Here is a 14,172-nt window from a genome sequence, read left to right on the forward strand (position 1 = left end):
TTTGCCTCCTGCCCCCCAGTTCCTGTCTCCCGGGTCAACTAAGAACAGCCGGCCACGGCCGGACTACAGACGCTAAGGTAACAGCATTAGCATTCTGCTTGGCACTTAGTAAGCGCTCAATAAACGATACCTTTATTATTGTTATTGTTATTATTAGTTATTATTATTATTAATTATTATTTTCCCAAACAGCCGGCCATCTGCTCTCCACCCCCTCCTCCCAGAGTTGGGCCTGCAGCGTTTGCCTCGGGGAGGGGGATGGGTCTGAGCCTGTAGCCGGGGTTGTGGGAACCCGGGGATAGACCCTCGCGTGTGCTCTCTTCGCGGCGCGCTTCCCCCGCAGGGCTGGGGCCGCAGGTCCCAGGGGGCCGCCAGCGCTGGCGGGAGGCCGGGAGGAGCGGCCGCCGACGCATCCGCCGCCGCCGCAGGAGGCGGAGCGCTGCACCTGGCGGCGGGTCCTCGACGCTCAGCCCTGAAACGGGTCCAGCCGGTAGCGAGCGGCGGCGGCGCCAGCCGGGGACGGAGGAGAGAAGGTCGCGCCGGCCGGTGCGCTCCGCTCTCCATTCCCGGTCTCCCTACCAGCTCTGCATCCCTCCGCGCGCCCCGCCCCGCCCGCCGCAGCCCCCGAGGCGCGAGCCGCCCGCCCGAGATGGTGCGCGCCGCCCCGACAGCCGCCGCCCCGGTGCCCAGAGCCTCCGCCCCGCTCCCGGGGGAGATGGCTCCCCGTGCCTCGCTCAGCTGAGCGCCGCCGCCGCCGCCCGCAGCAGGTGAGTCCGGGCCGGGCGCGCGGGGAGGGAGCGCGCTCGGCGGGGGCAGCCCGGTAGCCCCACCCTGGCCTTCCCTGCGGGGGCCGGGCCCGGCCCGAGGACGCGGAGCACCCCCGCCGGCGTGCACACCTGCTGTTGCGTCGGGGAGGGGGCTTCAGAGGAGAGGCCCGGAGCCAGACGTGTGTGGGTGTCTCCGCTCCAAGCCCCGCTCGCCCGCCGCTCTCTCCCTCCCCTGCCGCTCCCTCCTCCCCTGGGCTCCCGTGTCGGTTGTCATCTTTTGGGGCGCTGGGGGAAGACTACAGCCGGCACCCCCCACCCCCCCACCCCGCGCCCGGCGCCGGCAGCACTTCCGCAAACGTAACTGGAGTCGGGAAAACAAAGGCGCTGCCCAAGGGAGCCCTCCCCGGCCCCGGCAGCAGCCGGGGGTGCGGGGTGAGGGTTGGGCCCCAGTGTCCAGGCCCTTCTCGGCCCGCCCGACTCGCGCCCTTGCCATAAACATCTCGGGAGAAAGAGGGAGGCGAGAATCACCAGACAGCCCGAGTACAAGGACGTAGCCACTTGTGTGGCAAGAGGAGGAAATGACAGCGTTTGCTTCCCCAGGTGAATAAATACAGGGGGAAAAAAAAAGAAAAAAACCCCAAAACCTCTTTCCCTTGCCTGCTACCATCCTAGGATAGATTCCCCACCTCCATGCTTTTTTACTTCAGCTTGGCCTAATATGTCCCTATAGCCATTTTGAAATAGCTGTAGAGGTTTAGTCCTTTTGGGTCCTATTTGTTCCCTACACAGCCTCCTGTAAATGTAAGTAGGATGGTGAAAAATTCCAAATGCAGCTTTCCCCCGCATTTATCCCATTCCCACGTGGACAGACAGGTGGATTAATTACCTTTAAGGCCGGCACACGGTGCATTTCTCTCCCACACGCATTCACAACCACAGACATTTCCTTTCATCCAGAAATATTTAACGCTTTACAGAGCTACTGGAACAGATAAAACCTTGCCTATCAGTAGTAGGAAAGAACCCTAAAGAGCTGAGGTTTTGATCCCAACTGATGTCTAAATATGTGTATGGCCTTGGGCATGTCACGTCTTCCTGAGCCTCAGTTTTCTCAGGCGTAAAAGGAGATTGTTGGATAGTATAGTGGCCAAGCTTCCCCCTAATTAGGATTTTGTGGAAATCTAACCCCTTCAGTATAAATGAATGTAAAGTGTGGGTGGATGTGTAGTTGACCAACAACATGTGATAAAAGCAGATGTGTATTTGGTAGGTCCCTGGTGTCTGCAGACCATCCCTTCCCCAAGACAGGGTCACAAGTCTGCTAAAGGTGTATGCGTCATTGATGGCCTTGTTAAGTAAAAGGAGAGGATAGGAAGCCACCTCATTGGGAAGGTCGGCTTTTGATACTTTAAGCTGCTGGTCGTCAGCGGACATGGAAGATGTTTTCAGTTCTTCCGTGGTAGTCAGATGGCTTGAGTTTATCAGAAGTAAGGAAAACTTAGGATTGCTGTTAGGCTGGGACAGTGCTACTGAGCGGAGTGCAAGACACTCTGGAGAAGTAGGAGGAGAGAGGATTATATTTCAATAATGCACTAAAGCTACTGAGTATTTACTGTAATTTATTTCTAAGGCACTTTCTGTTTCTGTACAAATAAGGTAAATACAAAAACATGAAGGCAAACCAAAACACAAAAATAAATGAAACAGCAAGTTTTGCAGGTATTTGGTGATATGAGCTATCAAATCACCAAGCCTACCATGTATAGTTCTGGATTATTAACAGTAATAAGGCATTTTTTGCACTCAGTATGTCCAAGATATCATCTTCAAGAATTTCTAAATCCCTGTAAGACAAGTCTTTTCCCATCTTGTGGATGATGAAAAGGAAGCTCAAAGGGTTAAGGAACTAAAAAAAACCACATAATCAGTAAGAGGTGAAGTTAGATTTGACCACGTGTCTCTGGCTTCAAAGCCCAGGAAATTTCCACACAGTGTCCCTCCCTATTCAGGACCCATTAAACCTCACCCCCTATCTAGGTGCCTTCCTTTTTTTTTTGCCTTTGAAATTGATTTCATTTCAATATAGATATATTAAATATGTTAATATTTATCTGTATAAGATAATCTATATATTTGCAGTGCATATATATCAATGCATATATGTTTACCTGTTCTCACCATTTTTAGGTTAAGGCAAGGATATTTAGTATATAGGGTGACAGATTTTTTTGTTTGACTTCTTTTGATAGTAAATCTTTTTAGCAATATCATTGTAGGGAAAGAGAAGTGCAGTAGGTGTAAATGTATCTGTTAGCTACTTTGGCACATTGTCTTGGGAAAAATCAAGATGTGGTAGGTGAAAAAAGGAAATTGCAGGGGAGATTTATGTATTTAAACCTGCATGCAGGCACATGTATACCTTGTTGTCTTCAAACTGTTGACAGTGGCTTCCTGAAGGAAGTGGGTTCCGGTGGTGAAGAGAAGAAGGTGCTTTTACTTTTTACCTTATAAAGTTGTTTCTGGGCTTAAAATTTTATTTTGCAATAAGCATTTGTCCTTTTAGTATATAACCTAAAAAGGGAAACAGAAAGAGTAGCATTGAATCAGTAAAAACCCAAAATAAGAAAAAAGTTGAGTGTGCCTAAACTCTGTAATATTGGAGAAGTGTAGATCAAAGAGAAAAGTGTGGTGTTCTGAGAATTGCAGGTGTGGGAGCAAATGGTGAGGAGTCTTGGATGACTGCTTTTTGCCTTTTCTAACAGTATAGCATATTCTATGGCACCCCCAATTTTCCTCCTCAATAAGAACGCTTTGGTGCACACCCCCAATTTATCTGCTCATAGGGTGATAAGAATTTCTTCCTGTTCTTGCTCGTGGTAGTCATCTTAGGAAGCATTATTGTTGTTTATGTAGAAGGTAAGAGTAGGAGAAATATTTACCTGCTGTGTCGTTTCATGAAATTTATGGCATTCTGGATGACTTTAGGTGTAATTATTTTTAGTTACATAATTTCAGGAGCAACAGGTTATTATCAAGTAATCTAGTCTGATGCATATATATATATATGTGTATATATATATATATATATATATATATATATACACACACACACACATATACACACAGACCCACAATTCTGCTCAGTTTTATGTAATACTAATAAAAATCATTGCTTAGAATCCTTAAAAATTAATACATTTTCCTGCTCAGGCTTAGAAATTCAGAGTCAAATATATTCAGACTTTTCAGGATCAAGAAAACACATTCTTTTGTTTTGTACACAAAGGAAATCTGAGTAAGGTTGGTTCATTATAGACGGAATAGGCAATCCTGGGAAAAAGGCAATTGTAAAATTATTTTGCAGAAGAAATAGTCTGACAATTTTAGGCGTTATCCAACATTTCATTTAAGGTTCTGATTATGTTTTAGGCTGTGGGGAAATATCAGTCTTTTGATTTAGGAAACCTCATTGCTCAGTAGGTTCTCTTGAAACCTGGAAATCAAGTGCAAGATCCTACCCTAGTACAAAACCAGTTTGGGTAAAACCTTTTCCTCAAAGCAAAACAAATATGTCATTTCCCAGGGCATAGCATTTTGGATTCCTGAGAAATGCAGACGTATACAGGTTATGTGAATTCAGCATTATGTGTGGGGCATTGAAAACACCTTAACGTCTCCATCAGGGACATTCCATTTGGATGTAATTCCTCCATGGCTAATTACCCAACATTAGCTGTCTGTGGCCACTTACTATACTTTACTGGCATTTTGGAGTGTAAGAAGGCCTGTGCTAGCCTGATTTTTTTGTCCTAGATGACATGTTATCCAGTACTTAGCCCTGTTGTTGGATTTCAGTAACATTTGCTTTGTAGCTGTTTTTCCTTCTCCCTATTTATAAGATGCTTATTTACTGCTTTGTAAAATGGCATCGTTTAAGTTGGTTGGTGGGGCAGCTTTTGGAAACAACCAGAGTCATTTGCTAAGCCAATGACTTATTGGTGCTGAGTCCAAATAGAAAACTAAACCAAAACAAAACAAATTTAAAAAATGTGAAATGCCTAAACTTTGAGTCTATATGTTAATATGTGTCTGCTATAGATATTACAACTCTGGTTGCTAGTTTGTGGCTCTAAATAGCACGCAAGCACACGTACCCCTACCTCAGCACCAACAAAAACTACCCCAGCTGTTGTGTATTTAAAGTAGCCTTCATCTGCCCTTGTCCAGTGTCAGGTTAATGTGGCTGAGCCTTAGATGTGCTGCTGAATATGTGGAAGAGATGTTAAGGTTTGGAAATGGGAATGACCATCCTGTGTTACCTTACAGCCTGGTGGTCCTGCTGTGTTTTAGGAATGGGAGAGAAGGAAGGATAGTTGGGAAGATATCTAGGCTCTTAGGAAAACCCTATTCCAGATGTTTTATAAAAGGGGATTGAGTAAAGGATGGCCGAGACATCTTTTTTGACATTTGTTCTGGCATGTGTTTGAGTTGGGGAGACAAATGCAGGGAACATTGTGCAAGTAGAAAACAAGAAAGTCCGGCTTTGAGGAATTGTTTTGATCTGAGACCAAGAATGGAACTTGGGGAAGAGAGGGAGATGGGACACCATGAGTCAGCAGTGGCCGAGGGAATTCTGGTGTGGCTTTGTGGGAGAATAAAAGAACTAGAAAGAGGAACTCATGTCTCAACAAGCCTGATTTGTGGGTTAACTGGGCCAAGGGAAAGTGAGTCAGTAGCCTGGGCTGGTAGTTAACTCCCTGTGTGGTTACGTAGAGAGACCTCGGTGTCACCCCCTTGCCACACTGGGCCACCCTGGGGGCTAAGAAGCAGAGCCTAGGACTCCCAGAGGAAGTCTGAGCCCCAGAACAGCAGAGGAGGGGGTCCCTATGATCCTTGTGGTGAATTTGTCTCTTATAACTGCTCTGGGCGTTTTAAGGTAGAACACACCTGGGCCCAAGGTGAACAAGTCCTCTGTCAACAGAGCCAAGCCTGAAGCCCCCACACTAACCACATAAAGCAGAACCATAGAAAGTGACATGCACGCTGTCTGTGACTTCATAGAAATGCACTGATCCTATTCAGCAGAGCCGAACTTCTGAAGCTATTGTGGAGTGCCTTCTTACTTCTATTTCAAAATAATTTCCATGGAACTGTGTTTAACTAATGAACAGATGGAACCCAGACTCACCTTTTAGAGGAAGTTTGAAAAAAAAAAGACTTTCCAAGGGGTAAAAATGACACACATTTAAATTTTATTTCCTATTAATGAGGTTCCCTGTATTTTGAAGGTGTAATATCTTTTAAGAGTGTGTCACAGTTCTTGTAACTGGCCCTTTCAGTTGTTCTACTGGGAAGCAGTGGGAAACACAGAGAGGCAGACTTCAGTTTCACAACTCCCAGTGGCCTTTCAGGAACTATAGGATCAAGGGTGTCCCAGTTGTCATTCACATACCTTGTATTTGCAATAGTGCCTTTTAAATACATATTTTTAAAGTGAGAGGTGCTCATTGAAGAAAAAGCCAATCAAGTATAAGAAAAAAAATTAATGTAACTCCTAACTGTACTTTTCAGAGATAACTCCTAGTAATATTTTGGTATTTTTTTTGAGTCTTTTTCTAAAATATACTTTGTATGAAGTCAATAACTATATATATAAAGTCTTATCATATGTAGAGATTTTGGTCCTGCTTTTTTTCACTTAATGCAGTGCACAGATCATGCACATTTCCCCATATTCTGTTAATTCTATTTAAGTTCCATTGAGTTTTATTAATTCAGTTCAGTTTTTCCATCCTGTGGATATAAGGTTCTATTTTTCTCATAGGTATATACCATAATTTGTTTGACTGTTTCTGTTACTGATTGCTTACTTTGTTTCAGTTTTGATTATTACAAAAACTGCTAAAATAAACATCCTTACATCTAAATCCTTGCCTTCTAGAAAGGCTGTATTTGTACTCTCAGTTAACGAGAATGCCTGTTGATCTTCACTTTTACTAGCACTGAATATTTTCATTTTTGAAAGTATCTCATTTCAAAAGTATTACATTTTCATGTATATTGAAGTACCTTGCTCCTTTAATGGGCTAGGTAATAAATCTTTTTCTAAAAGAAACTGATAGTACTTGGTCAAACTCAGTTTATTCGGGTCCTAACAGCAAAAGAAACAAAAACAATTTTAGATTACATACGCTGGAATGTGCTTAGGATATAAATTATTTTAGACACTAGTGTATTTAGAGAATGTAAGTAAAAATCATTAGTAGCTATGTGTCTATAGAAAAATGTATTTTCAATTTTGAGGTCTGTATTTTGATTTATATTATAAGCATAAAAGATGTGTCTGGGAAAGAAGGACTATAAATTTCTGTTGAAAGTGTCTTATGGACAGGTTGTACAGTCTTTAATCCTCTTAACTTCCTCAGTGTCTGATAGTGCCCACATAGCCAAGTAGTAATACCAGTCTTTTAAGAATAAGCATTCATTAAGCATCCATTATAAATATAGCATTATTTTACACACATAATACATGTACTCTAACCTAATGTATTACTAATACCTGGAGTTGTATTTTTATTTCTGATTATAATTCTTATTTTTTCACAGTCTGCTTTTCTTGTGTTCCTAGTATTTTTGCATTTTGAACCCATAGTCCTATACTAATTGTATTTGCCCAAGTCAGTCCTTTTCTGAAACCATTTGAGAAAAAAAAATTGAATGTGTGTCTGTGTGTATAAAAAAAAGCATTCACATAACTAGGTTTAAAAATAAACCCAAAACATTTTAATTTAATTGTAATTTGTCTTTTTTAACTAATATACATTCTGTATAAATTGTTTCTAAAGTATAGCAAGCAATAATTAAGAGAGGAAAATCTATAAAACCTTAAGTAAATAACTCAGCTTTTGGTATCAACCTTTTAAAAATCTTTAGGTTTATGCTTTGAAAAGATAAGAAGAGCGAAGCTAAGATTTTTCCATTTTAGCTTCTTGGCAAAGATTGCATTTATAATCATTAAATTAGTAAATATTTTGATAGTAGAGACAGTTTTCAAATGTTGTGTTGACTTGCTGTGGCTCCCACCCTCACTGTGGCCTGTGCTTGTGCTGACTAGGTTCCATCCTTCCCTCTTTTAACCAGGTACCTATTCTGTTACTTAGAAGGTGTTTGAAGATGCAATATTGATATATTTCTCAGGCTCCCACATGAAAATAAGTGTGCTTGTAGGGCCCCCTATCTGAGAAATTGCATAATGTTTGGAAGATAATTGGAATTGTGTTAACAAACAGTATTAGAGAAATAAATGTATGCATCAATACACATTTTAAAACAAGTAGAACACATATGTATGACATTTATTTAGTGCTTTCAGAAACCTTCTGGCAGTAACTCCGTGGCTTCCACAGGTTGAAACTGTTGCTCTGGAGGAAGCAAGTGGCCAGTGATGCCACGCCCACTGCTGTGGCTCACGGTGAAGGGGAGTGGGTAGGGAAGCTCTGGATGGGCTTGTCTTTCGAGATGCACCGCTGGCATTCCAGATTTGAAAAAGTAAAAAGAATTTTCCCTAACTCAAAAGTTAACCACTCAGTAACACTTAAGCTCTTTTAGCATTCTTGGTTCAGTAATCTGGGTTCCACCACTATTTGTATTATTTCAATGGGGAAGTGGTTTCTAAGCTTCAGCAGTTGAAGCTCAGTGAATATTTGAAACCCAACCTGTTCATGAGCTTGGTTCCTCTAAACAAACAATTGCATTGCTGTGTCTGGCTACTGAACGGGGTGTAGGGAGAGATGACCATGTGCTGGTTCTACTTTTACAAAGCTGCTGTGACGCCCTCCTTAAATCCTTACGTTGTTTTCCTTCTTGACAAATAAATAGAGTATTAGTAGCAGTGTATTCAATTACTTTCACTTCCTATTTTGAATACCTTTTGGATTTTTTTGGTTGGAGAAACTCACAAGGTAAAAGTATCTTTTAAAAAATATTTTTTCCACAGAGAAAAAAATGTGACAATAAAAAATATTTTTTCATGCTGTAATATGAACTGTTACTTGTTCCCTGCGCTGGGCTTCTTTTAAGACAGGAAGTTTATTGGAGAGGTAGCAGGAAATGAGGTTCTGGGGCCTGCTTCAAATTTATACTGGAGGCTCTTGGCACAATATTTAATCAGAAGCCTAAAATGAATAAATAGGAATCTGCTTCCATGATGGTTGATAAGATCTAAGGACCTAAATGGAAAAAAAAAATTGACATTTAAATGTCTTCCACAAAGTGAAAGCAAAAATCTGTTTGGCTTTTATTACTAAAACCACACTTAGGGTTAAAGGCTATTCCACTCCCTCCCCCTGAGATGAAAATAATTTGTTCTTTGTACCCTCTTAGCAGGTGAAGGGAAACATGTTAGGGTTTTGATTCCTTTTTTCACATTTATTATGTTACAGATATAATTAAAATATTCCTAAGGGAGCTGTGTTTTAAATGAATAGTTATTTCTTGCCTGGGGATACTAATTTATCATTCTAGCCCATAGCCCAACAGTGTGTTCTCTAGTGAGCCAGTGCACTGGTCCCCACCCCCTTAGTTAGGCTGTGGACAGGGAAATGGATATGGACATAAATTTATGAACATTGATAAAATGCTAGCCGGGTTCAAGGGTTTAGGGGTGGTGCCAGAGAATACGGTGAGAACACTCTGGAAGAATGCTTTTGGAATAATTGCAAAATAAGGCCCAGTATTTTAATGAAATATTATACCCTGGAATAAGATCACAGTCACTGCCACCACCACCACCACCATCAAATATGCATATGTTGCTTTTGAGTTAGAAAAATGCTTTTTCATATATTATTTCATTTAAGCCCTCGAGCCCCTCTGAGAATTAGTTGACTCCAATTTGTGTTTTTAATCTCCATTTTACAATGAGGTAAGGGAGGCTCAAAGAAGCACTGCTTTGTCAAAGCCAGGAGAGCAACTGGAGCTTCTCTGCACTTCCTAAAATTAATGTCTGTCACATTAAACTTTAGTGAAATCTTATATATATGTTTTGCCATCAGGTATTTGTCAAAAAAACAAAAACAAAAACAAAAAAAACCCTACAAAACCCAGTATCTGTTGAGACCTTACAAGAGTAAAGGGCAATATGCAAAGTACTGAATTCCTCCCTCAAGGAATTTATAATCTAGTTGGGCAGATAGGTGTAATTTTATTGCTCTTTTTATAGATACTTCCTAAGTCAGACAGCAGCTTAGGTGTGAGGGCAACCTCCAGAAGTAGAGGTAGGAGTCAGGAAAATACTGCGAGTTTATTCTATTTCCAGATATTATATAAGATTGCATTAGTACAGTTCAAAAAGTACTGTCTAAAATGATTCTATCTCAGGATATTAGTACTTGGAATTAGTATAAAGCCCAGTACACAAAAATAAAAGGTCAAACATTGGGAAATCCTTGGTAGGAGTTGTAGTGGCAGAACCCTGCCAATCTGTGTCCCACACTGAAGCTACAGTGATCTTTGTAAAATACAAATATGGCCATTCTACTCCCCTGTTTGAGTCTCTTCGGTGGCTCCCTGTTACAGTCAAAATAAATAATATGCACAAGTTCTTACACATTAGGCACTGTGCTGAGAGTTCAATATGCATTATCCCTTTTCATCCTCACAGCTACAATGGAAAAGTATTATTAGGTTCCTCATTTTGTAGATAAGGAAGAGTAAGACTTAGAGAAGCTGACAGTGACAGAGCTAGGGGTCCAACCTCTGCCGGTCTCTCTACTGGAGAACCCCTTGGTAGCGTGCAGAAGGCCCTTTTTGATCAGCCCCTCACCTGCTTCTCCTTTGTGGGTTTCTCTTACTTGTCCTTTAAGACCCCCCTGCAGGCCCCCCCAGAGACTCCTGTGTCACCCAGTGCTTGCACCTGTTTTGACATTTGGCATAGTAGGTTGGGGTTGTGAGGAGAGCCCTCCTCTCTCTCACCACTGGATGTGGTAGCAGGGACGGCATCTTCTTCACCGTTTGAATTATTGATCACCAAACATGCATGCCATCTAATGGTTGGTGCTAAATTTATATTTGTTGGATTAAAAAGAAGAATGTCTTTATCTTTGCTCTAGGTCTCTAATCCAGTTACTCCTTGGCTTGATATTTGAGGCCGTCTGTCACCTATTGCTGTAGGCTAGCCTCACTTGCCCCTCAGCCCCAGTATTAACCGTGTAAGGATCTCCTGCTGTCTTTTCTTTCCCCCATCCTGGAGTAGTTTTCCCATTGTCTTTGAAGCAAACTCTACACATCTTTCAAGGTTCAGGTTGAACTCGCATCTGGAGTTTGAACTATACTCTGAACTCCGGAAGCACCCTGTCGTTAGTGACATTTTTTGTTAGTTATGCAGGGCCCTGTGGCTTCTCTTTTGTTATTCTTCTGACTTGTCATTTAAAATCCTCCCTGTGTTTTGGGCTCACCTTGTCAACTATAAAGTCTTGGAGGCCAAAACCAAGTGTTTGGCATCCTTGTCTAGTAGCTGCACAGTGGGTCAGGAGGCAGTACCTGCCAAGAGCACAGGCTGTCTGGGTTTGAGTCCTGGCTCTGCTACGAATTCCCTCTGTGACCTTGGAATAATTATTTACCTCCTCTGTGCCTGTTTCCTCATCTGTAAAGTGGGGAAAGTAATCATACTTACCCCAGAGAACTGTTGTGTGGATTAAATGAGTTAATACATTTTAAGCCCATAGTAAGTGCTATTTAAGGGTTATTTTGTTTTAGTTCATAATAACAGAATAATAAAACCTCCTGAGCTCTTATTAAAATACGAACATGTTGTCCAAGGTTGGCAATCACAGACTATGCATTAAACGCTGTGTGGATCAGTTTGTCACCTAGCAGATAAGTTTTGCTGTGAGCCTGGCAAAGGTCCACCAAGAATGACAAGGATAGCAGGTTCTGGGTTCTGGGAAGAGTGTCAGTCCAAGAGGAATACTGTTGGTGGCAGCTGTGGGAGCTTGTGGGCAGCCTGTGTGCCTTCAGGGCTCACGCTGGATACTGGAGAGTAAGTCAGGGCTGACAGGACTCGGTCCAGTTTTATTCCTTCACAATTTGGTGTAGCCATAAAGGAAGCACGTCAAAGTGCTCCAGAAGGCAGAGGAGGATTCCCAGGTGGCCATCCACCTTTGCACACCTTAATGCCCTTGTGGCATGTGTAACTGTTATAAACCAACCTTCTGTTTCTTTTTCCTGACATTGGCTAAACGTGTAGCAGGTGCTAAAGCAGTCCTTATTTTAAAAAGGTCTGTTAGAATTGACATTGGGTGCTCTGTTTGTGAGGAAAACTCTATTCTGGAAAATGCTGGGGGTTGAACTGAATGTTTGAAGCGTAGTGGGTGAATACCAGGGTGCTAAGGCTTCTTGAGAGAGGTTTCTGTTTGTGCTGGGAATAAATTACAGCAGTAGCTAGAGTCCTGCTCCAGGAGTCACATTATTCAGGGGCATGGAGAATGGTCAACAGCAGTTAACAGGGTAGAGCCAGCTCTGAGGTTCAAGAAGTGGATTTCCCTGTTCTGCAGCTTCAGGTCCTGGTCTCTAGGCAACATCAAGTTATGATAGCAATGGTGCCAGGAGGAATGTCCCTTCTGTGTAATCCAGGGATTGTTTCCTTTCCGTCACTGATAGTTATGTCACTGCTACATTATAGCATGCGTTATCATAGTGCTGGCAAATTGGACCTTTGGCAATTATTATTCCAAATAATATGTTCAGGTTTAAGATCTTTTTCTTCAAACATTGAATCTGTTTCCATACTTACATATTTGTAGATAACTCAGTATACTTTTCAGCAGTTTTAATTTCAATATTTAATGAGGAAAGCTATCAATTTTAACAAGAATGATTTCATCGCCTCTTATCAATAATTCAGAAATACCTGCTATTTGAATGACTCAGCGTAGATACTGGTAGAATGTCTTTCCAGGTTTTAAAAGGCTGTGTTACATATATTTTGCAGTAGTGATGTTGATTACTGTCATTAGAGAGTGCCAGGTGAGAAAACCTTTCTGCTTTTCTAAAAAACAAAAACCCCCTTATCCAATTAGGGTTAACTGCAAACCTACAATAGAGATTTCCTGGAGAAGTTTATGAATTTATTTCTGTGTATAATTTGAAATCTGTTCTCTTTTTTTTTTTAAAGTTTCTTTTAAGAAATCTTTTAAGATTCAGGAATTTAAAACAAAATAGCTTAATGGGTTCATGTTAGTTCACTATTTAATAAACATAATCTCTAGATTTGTAAGTAGATTAAGCACATCAACCAGCATATAAATATTCTTACTGCTCTTCATACTTATTCTACCAATCCTTATGGTAAATTAAATGTAGTCTAAGTCAGCCCAAGCAGGCCTTGCTTTAAGACAGATTGAAATGTTACTAAAATGCAGAGATTTTTTCAGGTTCATTTGTTTCTTTTTTGTCCCTTGGGGGATCCTTTGATTACACAGATGACTATAGTTACAGTTTATTTTGTTTCTGTGTTCACAATGTGATTGTTTCAGTTTCTTTTCATCAGAATCTAAATATGACCTGAAAATACTGAGTCAAAACATTGATGTCTTGAGTTGAAACTTAAAGTTTTTGTGTTTGTGTTTTTAGATTTGACATTCATGCAAAATTTACTGAATGTGACATTCATATAAAAGGTACTGCACGTCATATTACAGGAATATTATCTTCACTACTTTGCATTTGTTGATACTTTGAGAACTACTTAACATCTGAACTCAGGTAACAAGAGAAACCTTGCATAACCTTATGATAATCAAAAATCATTTGAATAAGGTGGAGAGGAAAGAATGGTTTTGGAGAAAGTCACTCATCAAAGTTTAAATCAACGTCCTAATGAATGTAAGATGTTTTGCAGCTTTGAATTAGTATTTGGGCACCAGTTCTTTATCATCACTTGGACAATTCAGGAATCATGCCTTTTTAAGGCAAATTTGTGTCCTTCTCTGACCTACTTGGTATAGAATCAGCTGATTTATGGAGAATAATTAAGTAAAGGCCTCCTGATTAGAATTCATGCAGTCAGAAATCATTCTGTACAATTCTGAAAACTATTTTTAGTCTATGATGGGATGCTAGTAGCTGCTTTTAATTACTATCTTTTACCAAGACAAAGCTCATATTTCTGCATATTTACTTTTTAGTTTTTATTGTTATTCTTAAGTGAGTTATGCACATATAATTTTTTTAAATGAACCAGTTTATAAGGCTTTTTAAAAAAAAAAAACAAACCAGGTATCTATGCCATCTCTCCTCATTTCCCCTCCCAGAGGCGACTACATTCTGTTTTGAAGGGGATTGTTTTGATATTCACCTGTATACTTTAAAATAACTTGCTTGTATTCTTGGAAGGCAGCTGTGCTCA

At 41.0% G+C, this 14,172-nt stretch overlaps 1 protein-coding gene across 1 annotated transcript in view; it reads left to right on the top strand.

The window, feature by feature from the left end:
* Positions 1–632: 632 nt before the first annotated feature.
* Positions 633–14,172, top strand: part of MFSD6 (major facilitator superfamily domain containing 6) — a 69,590-nt gene continuing 56,050 nt past the window's right edge. The window contains exon 1 of the mRNA XM_032479921.1: positions 633–767. The gene's annotated coding sequence lies outside the window, so the exon portion shown is untranslated. The remainder of the gene's footprint in view (positions 768–14,172) is intronic.

This window comes from Camelus ferus, chromosome 5 (genome assembly GCF_009834535.1).
Source record: "Camelus ferus isolate YT-003-E chromosome 5, BCGSAC_Cfer_1.0, whole genome shotgun sequence".
Lineage (NCBI taxonomy): Eukaryota > Metazoa > Chordata > Mammalia > Artiodactyla > Camelidae > Camelus > Camelus ferus.